General features: G+C 45.7%; 1 protein-coding gene across 2 annotated transcripts in view; it reads right to left on the bottom strand.

The window, feature by feature from the left end:
• Positions 1–22,937, bottom strand: part of TIAM1 (TIAM Rac1 associated GEF 1) — a 464,731-nt gene extending 441,794 nt beyond the window's left edge. For both annotated transcript variants that reach the window (XM_024993771.2, XM_024993775.2), the window contains exon 1: positions 22,856–22,937. The gene's annotated coding sequence lies outside the window, so the exon portion shown is untranslated. The remainder of the gene's footprint in view (positions 1–22,855) is intronic.
• Positions 22,938–25,288: the final 2,351 nt, after the last annotated feature.

Here is a 25,288-nt window from a genome sequence, read left to right as displayed (position 1 = left end):
GGGCAGCGGCCTGAGCTTAGGAGCTGCAGAGAGCCCCTGCCTGGCCACCAGCTCCAACCACCTCCCAGGCCCCCGAGTAATGGAAACACCAGACTTAAACAGGTGTCATAACAGTAAAAGGGCCCCGTAAATGGGAAATGCAGAAGGCCTGGAGGAGCTGCACAGCTGGCGCGGGGGTGAGCCTTACAGCACCGCATGGTCCCCAGGCTCCAGAGTCTGCGGTCCTTCGTCTCACACACACTTAAACGTCCATCTGCCTTCGCGAGCACACACACAGCATCTACATAAAACCTCTGCACAGGAAATCTCTGCCATTCTTAAATGGTCTGGCCCAAATAAACCACCTCTGACAGAGTGCTCTGAGCGACTGGATTGCATTAAATGAGAGGAAAAAACGAAAGTGGGGTTGGTGATTCCACAATAAACAGTCTGCTCAATGGAGCAAGTCACATGGGCACCCTGGATTCTCCGAGGAGGGGGCTGGGGGACACGGCGGACTTGATAGAGGAAGAATATTGGGGTGAGGGGGGTGGAGTCAGCCTATTTCCATCCCCGTAACCACCCAGATGTTGTCATTGGCTGATGACCATAGATATTCGTGGATCCATGAAATCTACATCACCTGGCCTTGCTCATGTCATCTCTCTCTGCTTCCGGACTTTCTGATCTATCAAATGGGAGAGCAATACCCACCTTGCAAGGATTTTTTTTCCTTTATTGCGATTATTTGTTTTAATTTTTATTTTATATGGGAAAGATTGAAGGCAGGAGAGGAAGGGGACAGCAGAGGATGAGATGGTTGGATGGCATCACCGACTCCATGGATATGAGTTTGAGTAAGTTCTGGGAATTGGTGATGGACAGGGAGGCCTTACGTGCTGCAGTCCACGGGATCGCAAAGAGTCAGACATGACTGTGCAACTGAACAATAGCTGATTTAGAATGTTGGGTTAGTTTCGGGTGTACAGCAAAGTGATTCAGTTATAGAGACACGTGTATCTATTTTTCAAATTCTTTTCTCATTTAAGTTTTTACAGAATATTGAATAGAGGGACTTCCTTGGTAGTCCAGTGGTAGGGATTCCACACTTCCACTTCAGGGGGCACAGATTCACTCCCTGGTCGGGAAACTTAGGATCTTGTATACCATGCAGCGTGACAAAAACAAACAAAAAGAAAAAAAGAAAAAACAGAATATTGAGAGTTCGCTGTTATAATCAGTAGGTCCTTGTTGGTAAGGATTTCTTAAGGCAGTGTGTAAAGCAGCAAAAAAGCCCAGCACAAAGGAAATGATCTGTCAAAGGTAGCCAGTCTCACCTGTCCCTCCTGTGTGCTCACCTGTCCTTGCTGTGTGCTCACCTGCCCTTGCTGTGTGCTCACCGTCCCTCCTGTGTGCTCACCTGTCCTTCCTGTGTGCTCACCTGCCCTTGCTGTGTGCTCACCGTCCCTCCTGTGTGCTCACCTGCCCTTCCTGTGTGCTCACCTGTCCCTTCTGTATGTTCACCTGTCCCTCCTGTGTGCTCACCTGCCCTTGCTGTGTGCTCACCTGCCCTTCCTGTGTGCTCACCTGTCCCTTCTGTATGTTCACCTGTCCTTCCTGTGTGCTCACCGTCCCTCCTGTGTGCTCACCTGCCCTTGCTGTGTGCTCACCTGCCCTTCCTGTGTGCTCACCTATCCCTCCTGTGTGCTCACCTGTCCTTGCTGTGTGCTCACCTGTCCCTCCTGTGTGCTCACCTGTCCCTCCTGTGTGCTCACCTGCCCTTCCTGTGTGCTCAGGTACCCCTGGCATCTCTGTGTGTGTCCACACTTCCTCTTCTTAAGGGACACCAGTCCACCTGGATTAGGGGCCACCCTAAGGACCTCATTTTAACTAACTTCCTTATAGGCTCTGTCTCCAAAGTCAGTCACATTCCAAGGTCCTGGGGGTCAGGGCCTCAATATATGAATCTGGGGGGACAAAATTAAACCCATAACATTTCTTTATACCATAATCTGAAATGCTGAATTGGGTGTTCACAGAACTAAAGAATCCATGTGATGAAAACAACTCAAGGGGCCATCAACAGACGAACAGATTAAAGCGATGTGAGAGATATACCATATGCAAATACATCTATATGTATATACAGATATACAGATATCACATATACAATGAGATATTACTCAGCCATAAAGAAGAATGAAATATTGATATGTGCAGCAATGTGCACGGACCTAGAGAATATTATACTTGGTGAAGTCAGACGATGACAAACATTGTATGATATCACTTACACGTGGAATCTAAAAAATCAAATAAATGAATCTATACACAAAACAGACTCAGATCAAGAAAACAAACTTATGGTTACCAAAGAGGAAAAGGAGGGGAGGAAGGATAAGTTAGGAGTATGACAGATGTTAACATATACACACTACTATACATAAAAGAGACAAGCAACAAGGACCTACTGTGTAGCACAGGGCACTATACTCAATATTCTACAATAACCTATAATGGAAAATAATTGGAATACATATATATATAAATGAATCACCTTGCTGTACACCTGAAGCTAACACAATACTGTAAATTAACTATATTTCAATAAAAAGGAAAAATGAGTTGAAAACAGAAAAGTCTTCCTATTTTTTGTTAAATTGACTTCTCTCTACTAAAATACACTTATATTTAGATGAGGAGGAGGAGCATCCATGTGATATGAGGGACAGAAGAAGCAAAGAATTTTTCTTGGAAAGAGTTTCTGCAGTGAGGTGGGGGGAGGCACGACAGCCAACCACAAATGGTTATGTATATACATCACCACCTCCAGAGGGGGTTGGCTTTATGCCCCCAAAAGACAGTGTTGGCATCAACGGGAGGAAGTTTCAGGACGGCAGACCTCCATTCCCTGCAGGGAGCAACTTTCTAACAATTCATTTGCTCAACCAAGGACCAGACTGCCTGCCTGATGCACGTTCTTTTGGTGTTAGCGAAGGCCAGCCCACAGGAACCCTATAACGTGGGAGCAGGCACTACTCAGCATCACTCCACAGAGAGACCAAAGGGCCAGCCTCAGAAAGGGCAAGTGACTCAGCTAATCCAAGTCGGCGCCAGGACTGGAACCCAGACCCTTGGCCTCTGAGTCTTCTGTTCTGTCAGCTGCATAATGACAACTGCAACAAAGGCTCATGTGACATTCCTCAGCCAGGGTGTCACAGAGAAGACTCCTGGGTTGGGAGGCCTTTATCAATCCCTCTGACTCTAAAATCCCAATCTAGAGGTGATCCCAGTAGAAGCCAGGGAATGGTGGGGAAAGACTCCTGAGGAATGACTCTCAACAGTGACATCAGCCTCCTCAAAACCAGCCAGAGCTCAACTACATGATATACTGGAAAAGGAAAGTTTATGGCAATGATAAAAAGATCAGTTGTTGCCAGGGGCTGGGGGAAAGAGAGATGGAAAGAGAGCACAGGGGATTTTTAGGGTATTGAAACTACTACATGATACTGTAATACATGTAGACACACATCACTCAGTTCAGTTCAGTTGCTCAGTCATGTCCAACTCTTTGCGACCCCATGGACTGCAGCACGCCAGGCCTCCCTGTCCATCACCAACTCCCGGAGTTTACCCAAACTCATGTCCATTGAGTCAGTGATGCCAACCAACCATCTCATCCTCTGTCGTCCCCTTCTCATCCCACCTTCAATCTTTCCCAGCATCAGGGTCTTTTCCAATGAGTCAGCTCTTCACATCAGGTGGCCAAAGTATTGGAGTTTCAGCTTCAGCATCAGTCCTTTCAATGAACACTCAGGACTGATCTCCTTTAGGATGGACTGGTTGGATCTCCTTGCAGTCCAAGGGACTCTCAAGAGTCTTCTCCAACACCACAGTTTAAAAGCATCAATTCTTCGGCACTCAGCTTTCTTTATAGTCCAACTCTCACATCCATACATGACCACAGGAAAAACCATAGCCTTGACTAGATGGACCTTTGTTGGCAAAGTAATGTTTATGTAACAACCAGCGGCAAGCCCTAATGTAAACAGTGGGATCTGAGTGATGATGAGTCCGTGTAGCTTCACTGATTGTAACCAACACACCACTCTGGTGGGAGCTGTTGACCATATGGGGCTGTGCACATGTGGGGAGAGGGGACAGATGAAAACTCTCTGAGCTTTCAGCTCCATTTTGCTATGAACTAAAACTACTCTATAAACCGAAACCTATTAACAAAAACCAAAAACTAGCCACAGCAGGTCATCTACAGCCAGTTCACCAGTCCATGTATCAGAACACTTAATGTTGCATCCCATTCACCCTTTAAACTTTGGATTCATCAACTCTAAGCTATGGACATTGGAAAGGCTAGAAAGGCCCTCAGAACAATTTGTTTCTACCTCATTATCTCACAGATGAGGAAGTCAAAAAAGTTTTTTCTCATTCTGTCTTATTTTTCTCCAGGGAATGTAAAGGATTTAAAAGACAAGGCAATAATCATGTTTTCTAAAAGCTTGAAATAATGTTCAAAATGATAGACACAAAAAGTTCGGTCTACCTGAAAAGCAAAGAGAGAGAGATAGATTCTTTATGATTGTAATAACAATAACAAAACTAAATTAAATAATTAAGACCCAAAAAATAAAATAAAATTTAAAAAAATAAAATAAAATAAAAATAATAATTAAGACCCAAAGCAGATCAGTCACGGTGAGGTCAATACATTCATACATATGAACTGATCAAGACTTTTTAAAGCAGGTTGGCAATTCAAAGCAAGAGCTTTTTTTTAATGTCATATTTGAAACAGATATCACATCCTGAGAATTTAGCCTGAGAAAAACAAGTTTAAAAAAATAGGAAAAAAGCAAAATATGCATCAAGAACTTCAAAGGAATCTTAAAATAATGGTTAAAAAAGAAACACAACAAATACCTGGTTACAGGAGGGTGGTTATGTAAGTGTCGGCTCACTGGAACATGTGACCACCATACACAAGCATGGGCATGATAAGGCTGCTTTATTTTTTAATAGATAAACTTACTCTATAAAAATGAAAAGAAAATGTCTTGAAACAGATACCACACAATTATTATCTGGTCTCCCTACTGATCTACAGAGGCATTTAAGGAAGGGAACTAGGTCAAAAACAAAGACTAACCCCAATAGATATATTAACATGTTGCTTTACAAATCTTATTTGCAGGAAAACTAGTTGGTTACCTAGTTTTGTTGGTGGTTTTGTTTTTGCTTTCTGCTGATTCTTTTTTTATTTATCAATTTGCAGATACATTGGAGAAGGCAATGGCACCCCACTCTAGTACTGTTGCCTGGAAAATCCCATGGGCAGAGGAGCCTGGTGGGCTGCAGTCCATGGGGTCACTAAGAGTCGAACACGACTGAGCGACTTCACTTTCACTTTTCACTTTCATGCATTGGAGAAGGAAATGGCAACCCACTCCAGTGTTCTTGCCTGAAGAATCCCAGAGACCGGGGAGCCTGGTGGGCTGCCGTCCATGGGGTCATACAGAGTCAGACACGACTGAAGTGACTTAGCAGCAGCAGCAGGCACATTGCTGCCCTAGTAACCTTTAGTGGCAACCAGTGAGGTTTGTTATGAAATTTTACATATCTGGTATGATTCAATGAATTGTATGATAACTAATGTTCTTTTCTGAAGTCTAACTTTTCCCATTGGTATTTTTTTTAATTTTATTGAAGTACAATAATTGATTTACAATGTTGTCTTTAATTGCTATACAGCAAAGTAACTCAGTTATACATATATATATATTCTTTTTCATATTCTTTTCCATTATGTTATCACAGGATACTGAATATAGTTCCCTGTACTATATAGTATGTCTTTGTTGTTTGGCCTAGTTTTCAAACTAATCACAAAATCCATTTTCTTAATGGTCCAGACATTTTGCCAATTCTTCCTGCTCAAAAGAAGTTCCACTGATCTCCCATTCACTGCAAAGAACAAATCTCACGTCAGTTTATCTGCACTGGGAGTTTGTACCCGGTGTACCCACAGTTCTTTTTGCCTTTGTCCATGTAGTTACCTTATAGAATTGATGTAATGTCGAAGAAAAGAAGATATAAATCTGTAGCTCTGCAAGAATTACAAATAGGTAAAAAGGACGTGAAAAGATGGATAAGAAAGAACAAAGAAAAACCAGAAGCAACAGTGTGCTCCTATAGTAGCAACATGCAGAACATTTCTTTTTAAATATACTTGATTGTTCTGTCAAGACTTAGTTGGGAGGTGAAACCCACTATGGTCGGTTTCAACCATGGTTTGTTTCTTACAACAAACATACAGTAAATAAAAATATACTTTAAAGAGTAAGCTGATCCATGCAACGCAAAGTTCCTTTAATAGCCTCGTGCATGCTAAGTCGCTTCAGTCGTGTCCGACTCTGTACAACCCCATGGACTGTAACCCTTCAGGCTCCTCTGTCCATGGGATTCTTCCAGGCAAGAATAATGGAGTGGGTTGCCATTTCCTACTCCATTTATTAGCCTCTGCTGCCCTCAACTAGGGCTTCCCTGGTGGCTTGGTGGTAAAGAACCAGGCTGCCAATGCTGGAGATGTTGATTCAGTCTCTGGTCTGGGAAGATCCCCTGGAGAAGGAAAAGGCAACCCACTCCAGTATTCTTGCCTGGAGAACTCCATGAACAGAGGAGCCACGGTCCATGAGATTGCAAAGAATACAAGGCCTCAACTAGCAAATAGTTTAGAAATGCCATAGCAGAGACTTGGACCCTTATCTGATCTCAACCAGCAACTTGAGATTTCACTTTCCCTAGAGCCAGTGGCCTTCATCCCTCCCTCTGTGGTCATCTGCAACTAATGCTCTGGTCTCAACATTGCACCCCCTGCATGCTACAAGTCATCCATCAAGGAATATGCTTGTCCCAAGTCTCTCCTGAGTCTAGACCTTTACCACCTTAGGTTTCTCATCCATAGCAACAGCCCACCATCTTGGCAAAGAACAGAAAACCATGCTTGCATACTGACTGTGGAATGTTATAAGCTGGGGGCTCCTCCACAGAGGCATGATGGGCAAAACCAAGATCAGTCTGGCTGAGATCCTGACTGCAAAGTGTCTGCAATCTAAGGTCAACCCTACCTTCATGCCCTCTGTATATCCCAGAATCCATACATTTTCCCAGGAAAACTAGGTAACTGTTCTGTCTTTGGGGCTTCTCTTCAGTTGCTATTGGAGTGTATGATGACCTCTAATTTCCAGCACCATGGTAACAACTTGACATTTGGAGCCTGAAGACTTAGTGAGATTTCCAGCTGGGCCTCCCCACTCGATTTCTTTGGGCTAATCATGAACCTTTCCAAGCCATGGCTTTTCTTGGGAGGACCTTTCTTGAAGTGACTGTGAGAAGATTTCCGGGGGCGGGGGGAGAATAGTGCCTGCAGTCTAGGAAACAACATGAGACAAACTATGATAACGCCTCCATATAAAAAAGCCACTAAGGACTTCCCTGGTGGCCCAGTGGTTACGACTGGACTGCAGGGGTCCAGGTACAACCTCTGGTCAGGGATCTAAGATCCTGCAAGTTACACAGCACAGCCAAAAAATAAAAATAAAGCACCGTTAAACACTAAAACGTCGAGGAAACAACATAAAGATGGCTGATTTCGACCAGACCTGGAAGAAGGGCTAGCAAAAACAGGAATAGTCCATATCTAGAGACAGTGTGAACATATATAAGAAAGAATAGGATGTATTCCAAGGCAAAGAGGACTCCTGCTTCACTGGCTCTAAGCATTTGAGAAAGGAATCCTGAGAGATGAAGTGGGAAAGCAGGGCTGGGGCCATAGGGCTAGACAGAGTCTCTGTAAGTTTCCACACACGGTGACATATCAGAGCTAAGCTCTAAGAAAGTCACGCTTTTTGGCAATAAGTACACACCCGCGCTACGCACTCTCAGGTGACTTTAGCAGGCAGTCTAACGGAGTGGTCGCACACACTTGTGGGCTGAGTGGTGTCCCCCCCCAAAATATATGTTTAAGCCTTGATCTGTAGTAACTATGACTATAATCTTAATTGGAAATTCGATCTTGGCAGATATAACCAAGTTAGGGTGACATTAAATAGGAATTAAGATGGACCCTACATCCAATAGCTAGTGTCTTAACAAGAGAGGAGGAGATTCAGAAACAAACACACAGCCACAAAAGAAGACGACCATGAGAAGGAGGCTGAGATTGCAGTGAGGATGTCAGAAGCCCAGGAATGCCAAGAGCCAGCAGAAGCTGGAAGAGGCAAGAAAAGATTCTACCCTGGAAACTTCAGAGGGAACATGGCCCTGCTGCCATCTTGATTTTGAACTTCTAGCATCCAGAACTACGAGAGAATCAATGTGTCTTGTCTTCGGTCATCCATTCGAGGCACCTTTTACTAGTAACCCTAGGAAATGAACGCAAATATGAATTAAGCTTGACTTAGAAATAATCAAGGTTTTAGGACCTTCAGAGAAGATGGATAGTACATGAACTAGGAGGTGATCCTAGAGAAAAACTGAGCTCATGAGACACAGCCATGACTGGAACCTTGGGGGTAAGAACACCGCCTAAGGGGAAAGGGGTGTAAAGGAAGGGAAGCAGTCAACCCTCGAAGGTCAACCACTTTCTGATGATGGAAGGTCTGGGTTCAATCCCATCCTGAAAAGATCAGTCAACAATGGGGCTAATCCATCCACTGAGATTTAATCATTGGGCTTCTTGGCTGCCCCCGAGGGCTTTCTCATCTTTGTTCATTCCAGGCCAGAATCCACAGTCCTGCGATCCTTACTTTTGAGAGGGCACTTTGCTCTTTAATCCCCAGGTTTAAATGGATTAGAAAAAAATACAATTTGGGAGATTAAGCTTCTACTAGTCACCATCTACCCAAAGATGAATGTGGGTTTAATCAATATAATTTTCTGATTATACAAGTAACCCCTAATGATTATAAAATCTTTCAGTTTGAGAAAACTATGCCTAAGAAAATAAGATTCCCCCTAACTTCAACACTAAAAGACATTCATTGTTGCTATTTGGCTATATTTACCTGATGTAATTAAGAGAAATACTTTATAATTAAAGAAAAAAATTGAGGATGAGTTATTTGGGAAGAATTATCCAGATAAAGAAAATGCGAGGGAAAAGAACCCCACAGAACATCTGAGAAAAATCAACAGTGAGCCAGGTAATCAAAGGCCATTAACCATTTTAACACTGCTAGAGGTCAGAGTGGAGAAGGCAATGGCACCCCACTCCAATACTCTTGCCTGGAAAACCCCATGGACAGAGGAGCCTGGTGGGCTGCAGTCCATGGGTCACTAAGAGTTGTACACAACTGAGTGACTTCACTTTCACTTTTCACTTTCATGCATTGGAGAAGGAAATGGCAACCCACTCCAGTGTTCTTGCCTGGAGAATCCCAGTGATGTGGGAGCCTGGTGGGCTGCCATCTATGGGGTCGCACAGAGTCGGACACGACTGAAGCGACTTAGCAGCAGCAGCAGCAGAAGTCGGAGAGATCTGATTCAAATAAAAAGAGCAAATTCAGAAACATGACTCTCACAGCATCCTTAAGTTAGTTATAATGTTCAAGGCATTAAACTATTCAACTTGACTCCTTATTAAGCTCTTCAGTTCAAAAATCTACCAAATAACTTTTCCAAGATGGAAACCTTAATGTTTAAGGTACATTAAGATCTTTTTGCAAGAGTTCCATTTTTCCCCAAGTTATGGTTTCCTAGCAACCATAACACAGCAACCAAGAACTATATTTTATGGCCTTGGTACCAGTCTCCTTAAGGCCTATATGTATAGGCCTGTACGTGTAACCCTTGGCTGTCTTAGCTATGGCTGGGCTTTGGAATGCTAGAGGAGCTGGGTTCATATGCTATAACAGAATCCAGACACTATACACTGCTGGTTGCTAGCAGGCCCATAAATTCACTTATCCTGATGTAGATGGGATTCAGAACTGCTGTATCACAGGCTAAGAAGGCACAGATTAAAATTAAATTAATTAAAATCAAAATTCAAAGGCTATATGTAAGGAATCATTTTAGCCCTTCTCACTCACATAAGCTCTGTTAACTAGTTTCAGTTTAAAGAAAGGCTCATTCACTTGGATTTCTAAAGATTCAGAGGTCCTAAGACTAACCTAACAACATCTATCAAAAAAGTCCAACTGGTTATGACCCCATTTCTTCCAAGAAAGAGGAGGTCATTTGGGTGCTTTCTTATTTAGCTGAAATCATGCCACAGGCGCCCACAAACCTTTTCTTTAAAGTAATTTAAATGGTTTGATACAATTGGTGAGAGGTCACAGGACCAAAGTTGCAGGCATTCAGTCCCCAAATTAAAGCAATTAACTGTCAGGGAAGTGAAGAAAAGGGGAAAAAAAAGGAAAAACAAAACCACTGGGTGAAGTTTTAAAATCTACTTTAAAATTGTTAAATTGTTTCGTTGAGCAAAAACCATAGTTGGGAGGCTGTACTTTTTTAAATGACAATGAAATGTTAAAGTTCAATTGATATAATTGTAGAATTGAAATAATTTCTAATCATAAAGATTTCAAAGTGAGATGATTCCAACATTCATAAGACTTTTCTATAATAAAACTGTACAGTAGATCTTGCACTGTACTGGGAACATTTTTTTCTAAACATATTTTTCATGCTCAATAAATTACTTAAGAAGAGTAACATTATAATGATCAGCCTGCAAATATTTTTCCTCCCATAACATGAAGCACAGCAGAATTCAGGATACAGTCATTAGCAACATCCGGAAGTCATTAAAAAGATGAACTTAAGCACCGAGAAGCCCCAAATGCCTGAAATTGTTATCCAATATCTTAAAACTCTCTACCCGAAAAAAAAAAGATGCTCAAATCTAATTTTCACTAAAATATGACCAAAATGTTTTAAATAAGCAAAATAATCTGATGTCTCAAGATAGTTCACTTCCAAACACCGAAACAACACAGGCAACTATCCTAAGTAAAGAAACTTAAATGTGCGGCTCTCTAACAATACTTGTGTCTTTTGAACGCAGTGTTACTCAGCCTCAGCACCTTGGACTATGAACCAGAAACTCTTTGTCTGAGGCACTGACCCTGCATTGCAGATGTTAGCAACATCCTTGGCTTGTACCGCCGAGATGCCAGACATCTCTCTGTCTCTAGGTAGATGCTCGATACTCCCCCACTGCTGCGCTTAGTCCAGACATCTCTCTGTCTCTAGGTAGATGCTCGATACTCCCCCACTGCTGCACTCAGTCTCAGTCGTGTCCAGCTCTTTGCGACCCCGTGGACTGCAGCCGGCCAGCCTCCCCTGTCCATGGGAGCTCTCCAGGCTGGAGTGGTTGCCGTTTCCTTCTCCAGGGGATCTTCCCAACCTAGGAATAGAACCCAGGTCCCCTGCACTGCAGGCAGATTCTTCACTGTCTGAGCCACCTGGGAAGCTAGGTAGATGCTAGGTACTTCTCCAGTAGAACAACCTAAAATATCTCCAGACATTTCCAAAAGTCGCCCAGTGAGCAAAACTGGCCCCAGTTCTTAACTAATATAAGAACCTAATATAACACAGTGATAAATATTTCAACCAGCAAAAAAAAATGTATGACCCAAAAGTTGACACCCAAGACAGCTCCCTTCAAATTACTTTGCAAAAATATACCCTTCTGCAACTTTGGTAAATAAATAACCGAGTCACTCACACAGTTTTTAAAGTAAATGAAAAAACTGCTCTTTTTTAATGTGCAATCAGAGAATTAAAAATGTTCCCAGTATTTCTTTTCTCAATCTACCAGTTAAGTCATTCCAGTATAACTACAGAAAATATAAAACTAGTATAACCTGGAGTACAAAATTGACTTAGTTACTGTCAGAGTCACAACTAAGCAAACATCTTTATTGACCTTCGGCTTTTCAAAAGCAAACCATATGTAAAGGATGCCATCAGAAGAGTGAAATGGTGACTCACCGAACGAAGAAAATGTTTACAAATCATATATCTAATAAGGTACTTTTATCAAGAATATGCAAAGAATATGTATGATTTAATAGAGACAGAAACCAAATTTTAAAATGAGCAAAGGGTCTAAATAGACATTTCTCCAATATCTATTTCTCCAATGTCCAATTGTCCAACACACAATTCACCAATGAGCACTTGAAAAAACGCTCAACATTATTGCGTATCAGGGAAATGCAAATTAAAATCAAAAGGCCATATTTCCTCTCATCCACGAAGATGACTAAAATCAAAAAAATTAATGATAAATGCTGGCAAGGATATGAGAAATTAGAATCCTCATTCATTCACTGCTGACAGGAATGTAAGACGGTACAGTTACTTTGGAAAACAATCTAGCAGCTCCTCAGAAATTCAAACATAGAATTATCATACAATCCAGCAATTCCACTCCTAGGTATATACCAAAAAGAATTTAAAACAAGAATTCCAACAAGTATTTATAAACTAATGTTTACAGCAGTAACGACGCACAATAGTCATGAGGTAGAAACAACCCAAATGCCCATCAACTGATGAATGGATGTAAATAAAATGTGATATATCCATACAAAGAAACATTATTCATCAGTAAAAAAGATCGAAATGCTGGGACTTTCCTGGTAGTCCAGGGGCTAAGACTCCAAGCTCCCACTGCAGGAACCCAAGTTCAATTCCTGGTCAGGGAACTAGATCCCACATGCCACAACTAAGATCTCACATGCTTCGACTAAGATCTGGTGCAGCCAAATTAAATAAATAAATATTTTTTTTTAAAACGGAATGAAGTACAGACATGCCACAACCTGGAAGACCCTTGAAAACAACATGCTAACTGAAAAACAGTCACAAAAGACCATACATTATATGACCCAGTTTATACATAATGTGCAGAGTAAGCAAGTCTATAGAGATGAGCACAATAAAGGACAGAAACGGTATCGACCTAACAGAAGCAGAAGATATTAAGAAGAGGTGGCAAGAATAAACAGGAGAACTGTACAAAACAGATCTTCACGACCCAGATAATCACGATGGTGTGATCACTGACCTAAAGCCAGACATCCTGGAATGTGAAGTCAAGTGGGCCTTGGAAAGCATCACCACGAACAAAGCTAGTGGAGGTGATGGAATTCCAGCTGAGCTATTTCAAATCCTCAAAGATGATGCTGTGAAAGTGCTGCACTCAATATGCCACAAATTTGGAAAATTCAGCAGTGGACACAGGACTGGAAAAGGTCAGTTTTCATTCCAGTCCCAAAGAAAGGTAATGCCAAAGAATGCTCAAACCAGTGCACAATTGCACTCATTTCACATGCTAGCAAAGTAATGCTCAAAATTCTCCAAGCTAGGCTTCAACAGTACATGAACTGTGAACTTCCAGATGTTCAAGTTGGATTTAGAAAAAGTAGAGGAACCAGAGATCAAATTGCCAACATCTGCTGAATCACTGAAAAAGCAAGAGAATTCCAGAACATCTACTTCTGCTTCACTGACTATGCCAAAGCCTTTGACTTTGTGGATCACAACAAACTAGAAAATTCTTAAAGAGATGGGAATACCAGACCACCTGAACTGCCTCCTAAGAAATCTGTATGCAGGTCAAGAAGCAACAGTTAGAACCAGACATGGAACAATGGACTGGTTCAAAATTAGGAAAGGAGTACGTCAAGGCTGTATATTGTCACCCTGCTTATTTAACTTATATGCAGAATACATCATGTGAAATGCCAGGCTGGATAAAGCACAAGCTGTAATCAAGATTGCCGGGAGTAATATCAATAACCTCAGATACACAGATGACACAACCCTTATGGCAGAAAGCAAAGAAGAACTAAAGAGCATCTTGATGAAAGTGAAAGAGCAGAGTGAAAAAGTTGACTTAAAACTCAACATTCAGAAAATTAAGATCATGACATCCAGTCCCATCACTTTATGGCTAATAGATGGGGAAACAATGAAAATAGTGATAGATTTTATTTTCTTGAGCTGCAAAATCACTGCAGATGGTGACTGTAGCCATGAAATTAAAAGACGGTTGCTGCTTGGAAGAAAAGCTATGACCAACCTAGACAGCTTATTAAAAAGCAGAGACATTACTTTGCCAACAAAGGTCCTTCTAGTCAAAGCTATGGTTTTTCCAGTAGTTATGAGTGGATGTGAGAGTTGGCCCATAAAGAAGGCTGAGCACTGAAGAACTGATGCTTTTGAACTGTGGTGTTGGAGAAGACTCCTGAGAGTCCCTTGGACTGCAAGGAGATCCAACCAGTCCATCCTAATGGAAATCAATCCTTAATATTCATTGGAAGGACTGATGTTGAAGCTGAAGCTCCAATACTTTGGCCACCTGATGCAAAGAGCTGACTCATTAGAAAAGTCCCTGATGCTGGGAAAGATTGAAGGCGGGAGAAGGGGACGACAGAGGATGAGATGGTTGGATGGCATCATCGACTATATGAACAAGAGTTTGAGCAAACTCTGGGAAATGATGAAGGACAGGGAAGCCTGATGTGTTGCAGTCCATGGAGTCACAAAGAGTCAGACAAGACTGAGTGACTGAACAACAACAAATAGAGACAGAAAATAGATCAGTGGTTACTGGAGACTGGCTGGATGGGTGGGTAAGGGAAGTAAGTGGTAACAGGTATGGGTTTCTTTTGGAGGTAATGAAAATGTTCTAAAATTGATGTCTACTCAATTCTGCAAGTATACCAAAAACCACTCAATTGTATACTTTAAAGAACTGAATTGTTTGGTATGTATTATTGTTGTTCCACCGCTAAGTCATGTCCAACTCTTTGCGACCCCATGGACTGTAGTCTGTCCATAGGATTCTCCAGGCAAGAATCCTGGAGTGGGTTACCATTTCCTTCTCCAGGGGATCTTCCCGACCCAGGGATCAAACACACATCTCCTGCATTGGCAGGCAAGTTCTTTAGCACTGAGCCACCAAGGAAGTATGTATTGGTTGGCCCAAAAGTTTGTTTGGGTTTTTCCATAAAATGTTACAGAAAAACCCAAATGACCTTTTTGGCCAACCCAGTAAATCATATCTTAATAAATCTGTTATCAATAAAAAAAATAGAGAAAGCACAGAAAACTTCATCATCCTTATCATGCTTACAGAACAGTCTCATCAACCCTGACATCTGACAGAAGCTGGAGGTAAAACAGGAAGGGAAGTCAAGAGGAAAGGCAGGTCAGGACAGTGACATCCTCATTTCACAAAGGGAAAGGAGGCAAAGGGCACTGCCATGGGTTGATGGAACTGAATTAGTCCATACAAGCAACAGAAAGGCTGAACCATAAAGACAAGCATCAAAAATCTGGAGAAGAAAGGAAATAAGACACAATAAGTAAGCTAAACTGTCTTTTGTCATAACAGGAAGTCAAATGAAAATGGCATAAGCAGATTATATAGCAATATAAAGATAATCAGTAGAGGAAGAAAAATGAACAAAAGTGATTTATTTCTGGAGAGTACAGGAGTGGGTGGGAAAAAAACAAACAGAACATGTTTTTCACAGCAAGCTCATCTTTTCCCCTAGGCTGCTAATACGACATGGGATTATTATTTTGCACGTTGTTTTTAGAAACAAATCGAACTTGGCATTACTTGAACAGAAGAATCCACGTGAAAGAAGGAGTGTACTTGGCATCAGGAAGAATACTGTGGTCGATCACCATCAGTGAGTGAAACTGCGATTTCAATATATTACAGCAAAACTGACTCAAGTTTTACAGCCAAAGACTGCATCCTTAGGAAGCCAATTTGGAAATGTAACATGTTAGATCCTTAAGAGAATAAGAAGCACACACAGAGTCCCTACCCTCTCTGTGGCAGTTAAGAAGCATCATTAGGTCAAAGCTTCACCATGGCAAGAGTATTTTGAAGGTCCTAACAACTTCTGGATTACCCGATAATTCAAAAGGTAAAGAGTCTGCCTGCAATTGAGGGACACCTAGGTTCGATCCCTGCACTGGGAAGATCCCCTGGAGAAGGAAATGGGAACCCACTCCAGTACTCTTGCCTGGAAAATCCCATGGACGGAAGAGCCTGGCAGGCTACAGTTCGTGGGGTTGCAAAGAGTCAGACACGACTGAGTGACTTCACTTTCAACAACTTCTGGATCCAAAGACATCTTAGATGAGGGAAGGCATGTGGGGCATTATTCTCCCTGCACAGCTTGAAGGCACTTATTTAGTTTTTTTAATGGAGTATAGCTGTTTTACAATGTTGCGTTCGTTTCTGCTATACATTAAAATGAATCAGCTATATGTATACACATGTCTCCCTCCTTCTTGGACCTCCCTCTCCCTCTAGGTCATCACAGAGCACCAAGTTGAGCTCCCTGCATTGTACTAGCTGTCTGTTTTACACATGGCAGTGAAGGCATTTTAAAAACCAAAAGGTGAATAAGGAGGCTGATGCCACCAGAACAGAGCAGGATTTGCCATCTGGGAAGCACGACCCACAGTTACTTAAACATACTCAGGGTGACAACTCCTGACGCTTGGGGCTCTGGATTCCAGGTGGCCGCCCCGGGGCACTTTTGAGAATGGTAGGTGGCAGAATCAGCCGTGACGCCAGGGACCAGGCACAACCAAGAGTGACCAGGGTACCCAAGCAATCTAGGGGCCTTATAGGCATAGAAAGCGACACTGTGGTTATCAGATCCTAGGGGGCTACAGCACGAGAAATAATTAGACCCCCATGTTCCCACTCCAAGGATAACCTTGAGATCAGGAGGTACATTTCAGGGACGCCGTGGTGGCCCAGGGGTTAGGACACCGCCCTGTCACTGCTGAGGACGCAGGTTCAACCCCCGGTCAGGGAACTAAGATTCCACAAGCCACTCCTGGTAGCCAGAAAAATAAAAAATTGAAAAAAGACCAAAACGAACACATTATCTCAGTAGTTAGGTCAGACTCCTGTTAAGTCCAAAAATGAAACCAAAATGCACATCTGAATGTCATGATGAGACTAAGCCCACAGTTCTCACCTTCTCAAACGCTGTCCTAAAAGCAAGTGGGAACTAGCTAATAAGGTCCTGACTGTTCTAGACGTTCTAGCTTGAAATCTTCTTGTGCCCGGAATGCGGCCAAGAGCTCCCTGCCCAACACAGGAGAGCCATCTGGGTCAAGAGAGATCTTGTCAAGAGAGAGCCTGAGATGATCAGGCTTTGGGCTGGAATCTCTCTCCCAAAGACCTCTGGGGGTGGGGTGGGAAGGGGGGGCAAGGCAGATTCCACCTCCTAAGGGCCCTTCAGGCTCAACCTGCAGACCTCAGGCCCATCTCCTCTTCTGAAAAGCAAGCACTGGGGACTTCCCTGGTGGGCCACTGGCTAAGACTCTCTGCTCCCAAGGCAAGCTGCCCAGATTCACTCCCTACCAGGGAACTGAGATTCCCATGCACCACCAGTGAAGATCCGCACGCTGCAACTAAAACCCAGTGCAGATAAACAAATAATAAATATTTTAAAAAAGAAAAGAAAAGCAAGCATCAGATAGAAAAACCCCCACCCATCCATTTCCGTGGTGCTGACAACTCCACAGGGAAGATTCCCAGACCCAGGACTCCCCCTGACTTCCTCTCCTCTGGGGCTGACCTGGTGACTTTTTCTAGCTCATTATCCCTGCCATACACGGCAGAGGAAGCCAGGAGCAGGAACCAGAATGAATCTGAGTTTAAAAGGTTAGCCCCTCCTGGCCCAGGAGGCGGGTACTCGGGCAACAGAAGGGCAGCCACTGAGAAGGCAGGATATCCTGCCTCCTCCCAGGGCACAGAGAACTGTGTTTGGGGTTTTTAAGGACAAGCAACTGAATCTCCTTCACCTAATTCCCCATCTACTCCTCACCTATCCCAAGCCAAGCTGGGTCCCAGGTCCAGTCTCCCAATCACTTACCTCCTCACTCATCTGTTTATTCATCAATATACTTATTATTTAGTTTGTAATAAAATTCTGCTGTAGAAGCTGGAAATAAATAATCGGGGCGGGGGGTGGGGGGGGCGGGTTGTGTCGTATTTTAACCAAAGACAACGCCTCCCTCCCTTTCATCTCTCCTCCTTCAAAGTGGCCCGAGCCAGCACACACGTGGCACCTTCCTGCTTGGCTCCAAACTGCTACACCCAAATGTCTGTATGCAAAGAAACCCTGTGACTGCGCCAAGACTCGGAGGGCCTTGGGCTATTCAGAAAGTGCTCCTCTAAAAGCACCTTTCCTCCCACAGGGCTGCTCACTGAATCATCACTCTTTGTTCAGCATCCTTCGGATGTACACAGCTGACTGGCTCTTAGATTGTGCCAGGGTTTTGTTCTGCTTGTGTTTTTCTTCTTTCTTGCTGCTATTTCAATGAACTGAGACCCCACTTGCAGCCAAATGCCAGGCTCTAAACTCAGCCTCAGCCCAATGAGGGAAGAATCTCTCTCTACCTAGCAAGAGCTCCAACGCCTTCTAGAAGAATCTCACACGAGTCTGGGAGGAATCTCTGTACACCCACAGTCTAGGCCTTTACGGATGGCTTAATGAGCTCCCTGGAGACCACAGGAACAGCGAAAGTCTTGTGCAGGAGGGGTGTGGAGGTTGGGAAGGGGATGAAGGGAAAAACCTGCCTGCTAATATTTTGTACCTTTTACACTAGAGCATTGTTTTCTTTTCCAAAAATTCTGTTCCTGCCTGAGTATCGCTTTATTTTTTGAATGCCTCCTTTATTTACTTTTTTAAAAGTTTTTAAATAAGTGATTGGCCTACAATGATGACAGAAAAAAAAATTTTTAATAGGAATTACTAATTACATAAAACCAGATATTTAGAGATGAAATTGAATCATGAAAATCCAAAGAATTGTGCTGGGAACCTTGCAAATCTGTTTTTCTCTCATCCTATATGGAGGGGGGAAATAAAAGGGAGGACATAATTCAGAAACATTCTACCCATTTGTTAAATTTAGAAAAGAAAATGAGTATGTATGTATGTATGTGCGTGTATGTAATACACGCACATATACACACACATTTCCAGTGAAACACTGTTTTACATACAGGAGGCCACACTGACATATATACACTATCATGTGTAAGATATGTAACTAATAGGAAGTTGCTGTGAAACACAGGGAGGCCAGCATGGTCCTCTGTGATGACCTGGAGAGGGGGGATGGGAGAGGGGAGGGAGGCTCAAGAAAGAGAGGATTTATTTATAATTATGACCCATTCACGTTGTCGTAGGGCAGAAAAAAACATTGCAAAGCAACTATACTCCAATTTAAAAAATTTTAATAACATAAAAAAAAACAGATACAGGAGTCCAAACGACTGGACAGAGTGAAAATAAGGATCTTTCTCAAGCACAAGCCCACACCTGTTGGGATTCAGGAATTCCACAGGACTCTGCACACTGCTCACAGGAACCAAATTCTCTCTCTGCCCATTCACCCTCGTGCCTTGTGTACTCTCAGGCAGACGTTTCCCTCCATCACTGGCTTCTCGGCAAGAACTGGACGGGATTCCCACCCCACGCTCTTACCTGCTTTTCTCATTTGCCAAAGCACAGGCTTGAACTTCACCATCTATTCAAGTGCTGTCTCAGAGGCAGTAAGCAAGCTTCTTGCCATGAGGAAAGGAAGGGAGAGGGGTTAACAGGCACAGCTAGCTGGCACTCAGCAAAGCTTTGGGAATAAATTCCTGCCCCAGTGCTCCAGAAGGCCTGGGGTTCCATCTGCTTGTCCACAGAACTGCAGGAATTTGCAGGGGGATGGAGGGGGCGTTAGACGAGCACCAAGACTCCTTTCTGGTTTGGGGGGGCACTGGGAAGAGTGGGGAGCTGGGAGAGACAACTGCAGGGGGACAGGAGAGGAAGTCTTTGTGCTAGCTCTTTGGATGCACATTAGAGTGAAGTTGAATTGTCAGCTAACAAGATTTCCTAACCACGTGTTCCCTTTAAAGTCTAGGCCTCCCACTGATTTGGTCCCCAGACAGCAGCAGGGGGCAAAGCTGCCTTCAAGCATCCCTAAGGGCCAGAGAATTCCCAGAACAAGTGCAAGAAGGGTCAGAATCATTTCTGCAAGTGGAATTTCAAATGGGTTATAACATTTATGCTTGGCATCTAGCAATAATGCCACACTCCTACATCTGCTTAGGGTGACAGAGGCAGGTCCAGGGGGGCAGAGGTTGTGAGGAACATTCCCTGTGTGCTTCTGCCCTCACTGGACAACCTGAAAGTCCCTCCCCCCCTTAGTTATTGTTTGTTGTTTGCTTGCCTGTAATGGCCCCTGGGATCTACATTCAAATGAGGTGTTACGGCACCCAGCTCAATAATTTGCCCCAACAGGCAAAAGAGTGTTGAAACCAGAAGCATTTCTTTTTCCATTATCTTATTCTGTAGCCAAACCCGAGATTGTCTTTTTCAAACTATTTATTCATCTGATTATGGACAGGTTTTTCCTTGTTTTTGTTTTTCCTGTACACAGTGGCTTGTCTCTTCGCCTGGAGTAAATCAGCAGTGCTCAGCTGGTGGACCAGAGGAAAAACAAGTCAAAACACATTGACAGCATTTTGCAGATACTCAATGAAATCAGTTCTCCTCTTCCACATTCCCGAGTCAGGCAACAGCCTCCTCCTAAAGTAGGTATATTTCTCTTCCATGCAAAGATAATTACCTAGCAACTTCGGTGTTTACCCCTTCAAGACAACCTGACTGGCAGAACTCTTTATGGCAGGGTACAAAAGAGCATGCTCCAGAAACTAGCCGTTTACCAAACTTCTGCTACACGACTCAGCTCAAATTTCACTTCTACCAGGAAGTGTTCCTCCCTGCCTCCAGGTATCTCTTTGTTCAAACCTCCCTCCATCCGGGTATTATTCACTTTGCACAGCGGCCATTGGTTTAGCAGCAGACGCTTCCCATTTGGACAAGGTTTCCTCCTCCAAACACAGGCCTGGGGCTCAGCATAGCCTCAAGGAAAAAGGAAGGAAGAAGAAACAAGTAAAACCTAATGGAAAAAAATTTTAAAAAGAAAACCTAATGGAAATGCAAAAAAAAAAAAAAAAAGCCCTAAGGGATTAGATAGAGTGAAATCTAAGGTCAGTAAAACAAGCCCCGTTTGAAGCTCAAAACGGCAATCCTACATGGTTTTAAAAATAGCAATTGGGAGAATGGAAAACTGCAGCAAGGGTGAGAGATGCGGGGCCATCCTCTGCAGTAGATTCCCTCTAACACGAAAAATTTTTCCAGTGTTTCCTCTGTGGCCGTAACTGCCAGTTGATTTATATTGTCCTTTAATCTCCGCCCCCACAAACGTGGACACTCATTATCCCCATTCTACAGACCCGGAAACTGAGACGCAAGGAGACTAAAGTCGCTCGGTCTGGAACAGATCACCCAGCTTGTGGGTGACGCTGAGCAGGCACTGGAAGCCAGGGTTTTGTTTTGTTGTTTTTTTTTTTTTTTTTTTAACCTCAGTACTCAGGCTCTCAATCTCTGCTCCAGCTCAAACAAAGTGGATGCCAAGTCAGCACGCGTGGGTAACCCGATCCGGACTGCTCTGACTCAGGAATGCTCCACAGCTGCTCCGCGGGGCCGCGTGGATACCACTGAAACGGGCACCCACTGGCCAGCGTCCCCAAGGGCTCGCGCGTCCTTCAAGACTTGCCAACATGCAGGAATTGGGAGACTCCGAATCAACCTGGGCCGGCTCGGGGATGAGGCTAGAGGATGCTACTGGAAGGGAGGTGAGCTTGGCTCCATCAGCGCCCCGACGGCGGCCAAACTGAGAGGGCCTCTGGTGTAAGGGGGCCTGGGAGCACGGTGCGCAGCGGGGACAGGGCACGAAGGCGCCGTCTGGGCGTCTATTCCCCCGCAGCATCTCGCCCAGGAGGCCTGAGGAGGGGGCGTCACCTGACAGCATGCACCAACTTCTCCTAGCTCAGAGGGGGCGCGCGGCAGTGGCCGAGGCCCGGGGAGCGCTGCGCGCAGCTCTTGCCCAATAGCGAGGTCTGTAAACAAAAGCGGGGCCCCATGCGGGTCCCCCAGCTGGGCGATGAGCCGCGCGGCGCAGCAGCATCCGAACGACCGGGCCCGCAGGGGAGCGAGACAGGACCGCGATCCCGAGCGGGGACCCGATGCACAGACCCCAGGATCCCGCGCCCGGATCCGTCATTGTCTGCGCGCGCGCAAAAGGCCGCTGTAAATGTCTGCTCCCGGGTCCGCCGGGGGTCCCCGGCCCTGTGTGCCGATCCCCTAGGCTCTCCGCCCCGCGAGTCGGGTCCCGAGCATAGCAGCGATCGCCAAGGTGAGCGCCCAGTCAGCGTCGCGGAAAACCCAGGCCTGGCGGGTGCACGAGTCAGGAACGCAAACACACACACGAGACACACGCAAGCACACGCACGCCCTCCCCGAAGTTGATAAAAAAAAAAAAATCAGCCGACACATACAAAGTGCCGTCGTGGCCGCAGGTCAACGCTGACCTCCCGGCTGCCGGGAAGACCGAATGCCAACGCCTGGACACTGTCACTTCCATTCGGCGCCGGGCACCTGGGCGCCACTGCCCGTCTCCCTCCGGACTGCTCCCTCGAGCGATGGATGTCTCCCTTGCTTCCCTCTCCGGCTCCCCACCTCCCTCCCCGAGTGTGGGAAACGTGAAAACAATACGAGCAAAGCCCGATCAGAGGGGGAGCTAGGACCCGCCGGGAGCCCCAATGTGCGGGGGGGAGACTGGGGTCAGGACGTGCCCGTCACGGGCAGAGGGGCTCCGGGCGTCCTCATCGCCGTTCCCTCCCGGTTAGCTCCGGCTAGCCAGCCAGCCAGATCTCCCTCCCTAGGCTCGCAGTACTCACCCCCCGACGCTCGTCCCGGATATCGGCCACGGGGCCAGGGACAATGCGGGGCCGCCGGGCTCCAGGGGGCTGCGGGCGCGCCGAGGCGTTCGCCGCGCTGCAGAGCTGCGCGCCCGACGGCGGCGGCGCTGCGAGAGCCCAGCAGTGCTCGGATCGGGCCCCCTGCGCCGTCCGCCAATGGGAGCCGTCACGGTGCCTCGGCCGGCGGCTTCGGGGGGCGGGGCCACGGGATGCGCGTGGGAAACCAGGCTCCGATTGGGCCGCCTGACAATCGCTCCGCCTCCAGCCGGCCAATCAGAGGCGGAGGATACAGGAGCGGGGCGTTCGGAGTTGGGCTCCAGCGCTCCAGCAGGCGCACGCTGGGTACCCGGGCGGCATCGCCTCCCCTCCGCGCGCGCGCGCGCTTTCAGCTTTAAGAGATGCTCGCGCCCGCGCGCGCGCGCGGGGGCTACCTTCCCACCAGCCTCCGGCGGCGCGACCGGGAGAAGGAAGGGGAAGGCCAGCGGAGGCGCGAAGGAGGGAGCCGGGAACGGCGAGGAAGCCCCTAACAAAGCAGCCCTGGGAGGGCCGAGAGGCCTCCGCCTCCTTCCTCCATAGGTCCGCGATGCTGCCTGTCACTCTGCATAGGTGGAGGTGGCCAATGACGTGGAGAGAAGGCGCTCGGGTTGGCGGGCGCGCGCGCGGCTCAGCATCGGTGGGATTGGTCCGAGGTAAAGGCTTTTCCTGCCACCTAAGGCGGAGAGGAAAGAGGAAAGGGGGAGGGGAAGAGCCCACTCCCCCCAGAAAAAAAGAAAGAAAGTTGTACCTGCGACACGTGGTCTGGCTTAGGAGGCGTGTGCCTGACTCAAAGAGGAGATGGGAACTTTTATACGAGAGGAAGAAAAAAAAAAAACCCTAATGTAATCCCTTCCTCTGGATGCTGGAGATGTTAGACGCTAACCAAGCTCCAGGTAGGGCACGGTGGGCTTAACCGAATTCTGGGGAGTGCAGGACTCTGACTGGGTTGACTCACCTTGGCAAGCAGGTACACTTGAAATCACATGCTCACAGTCACCTATTATGAAGTACGCAACTCGAAAGCTAAGTTCACACACTCCTGGTCTCTTCTGTAAAATCTGGAAACGACATTTGCCCTTTACCTTTCGCAAGGTTGTGAGGAAAGACAACACCCGGACACGGGCAGTCTCTAAGGAAATGTCGTCCCCACACCCGCCAATGCTTCCTCCTTATCTTAAGAGCTTTGAACACTGCCGTTAAGAACAAAGACCAGAGCTGGATATTCTTTACTACCTGGTTCAGAGGACCCATTTGCCCTTAGGGAGTGGGGAGGCCTGTGCTCCCGGGGTTAGCAATGGCACCCCACTCCAGTACTCTTGCCATGGGAAAATCCCATGGACGGAGGGCCTGGTGGGCTGTAGTCCATGGGGTCGCTAAGAGTTGGACACGACTGAGCGACTTCACTTTCACTTTTCAGTTTCATGCATTGGAGAAGGAAATGGCAACCCACTCCAGTGTTCTTGCCTGGAGAATCCCAGGGACGGGGGAGCCTCGTGGGCTGCCGTTTATGGGGTCGCACAGAGTCAGACATGACTAAAGCGACTTAGCAGCAGTTGAAAATAGAAGGAAACCGCAAAAAAGAATTGCCTGTGTCCTAGAAGGCTTCCCTGGTGGCTCAGAAGGTTAAGTGTCTGCCTGCAATGCAGGAGACCTGGGTTCGATCCCTGGATCGAGAAGATCCCCTGGAGAAGGCAATGGCAACCCACTCCAGTATTCTTGCCTGGAAAATTCCATGGATGGAGGAGCCTGGTCGGCTACAGTCCATAGGGTCACAAAGAGTCCGACACGACTGAACAATTTTCACTTCACTTTAGAAGTCAAAACCCAACTAGAAAACTCAAAGTTATCCGTTTCTTCTCCCTCCTTCTTCCATCTGTTCTGTGTGCTCAGTCTCTCAGTCCTGTCCAACTTTGCAACCCCACGGACTGTAGCCTTCCAGGCTCCTCTGTCTATGGGATTCTTCAGGCAAGAATGCTGAAGTGGGTTGCCATTTCCTCCTCCAGGGGATCTTCTGACAAAGGGTGGAACCTACATCTCCTGGATGCGCAGGCAGATTCTTTACCCCGACAGCTACTAGGGAAACTCCCGTCTATTCCAGCCTACTCCTAAATCAATGACATCTGGATCCTCTCTCTGAACACATCAAAGGCCTCCCATCTCTTCCTACCCCAGGCCTTGCCTCCTGAAATCTATTCTCCCACTTTGCAGAATCATCCTTCTAAACAGGTGAATCTCATTTTGCTATCTTACTTCTGGGTCTCTTCCTTTTGCCCAGAACCCACCCCACTCCCCCACTTTCCTTTCACATGACTGATTCCCACCCATTCTACACATCCCAGCTTATCGGCCAGTGCCTTCATGCAGCAGACTTTTGGC

The sequence above is a fragment of the Bos taurus genome, chromosome 1 (assembly GCF_002263795.3).
Source record: "Bos taurus isolate L1 Dominette 01449 registration number 42190680 breed Hereford chromosome 1, ARS-UCD2.0, whole genome shotgun sequence".
NCBI lineage: Eukaryota > Metazoa > Chordata > Mammalia > Artiodactyla > Bovidae > Bos > Bos taurus.
The sequence above is the reverse complement of the archived record's forward strand: the minus strand, read 5'-3'. Positions and strand labels throughout refer to the sequence as shown.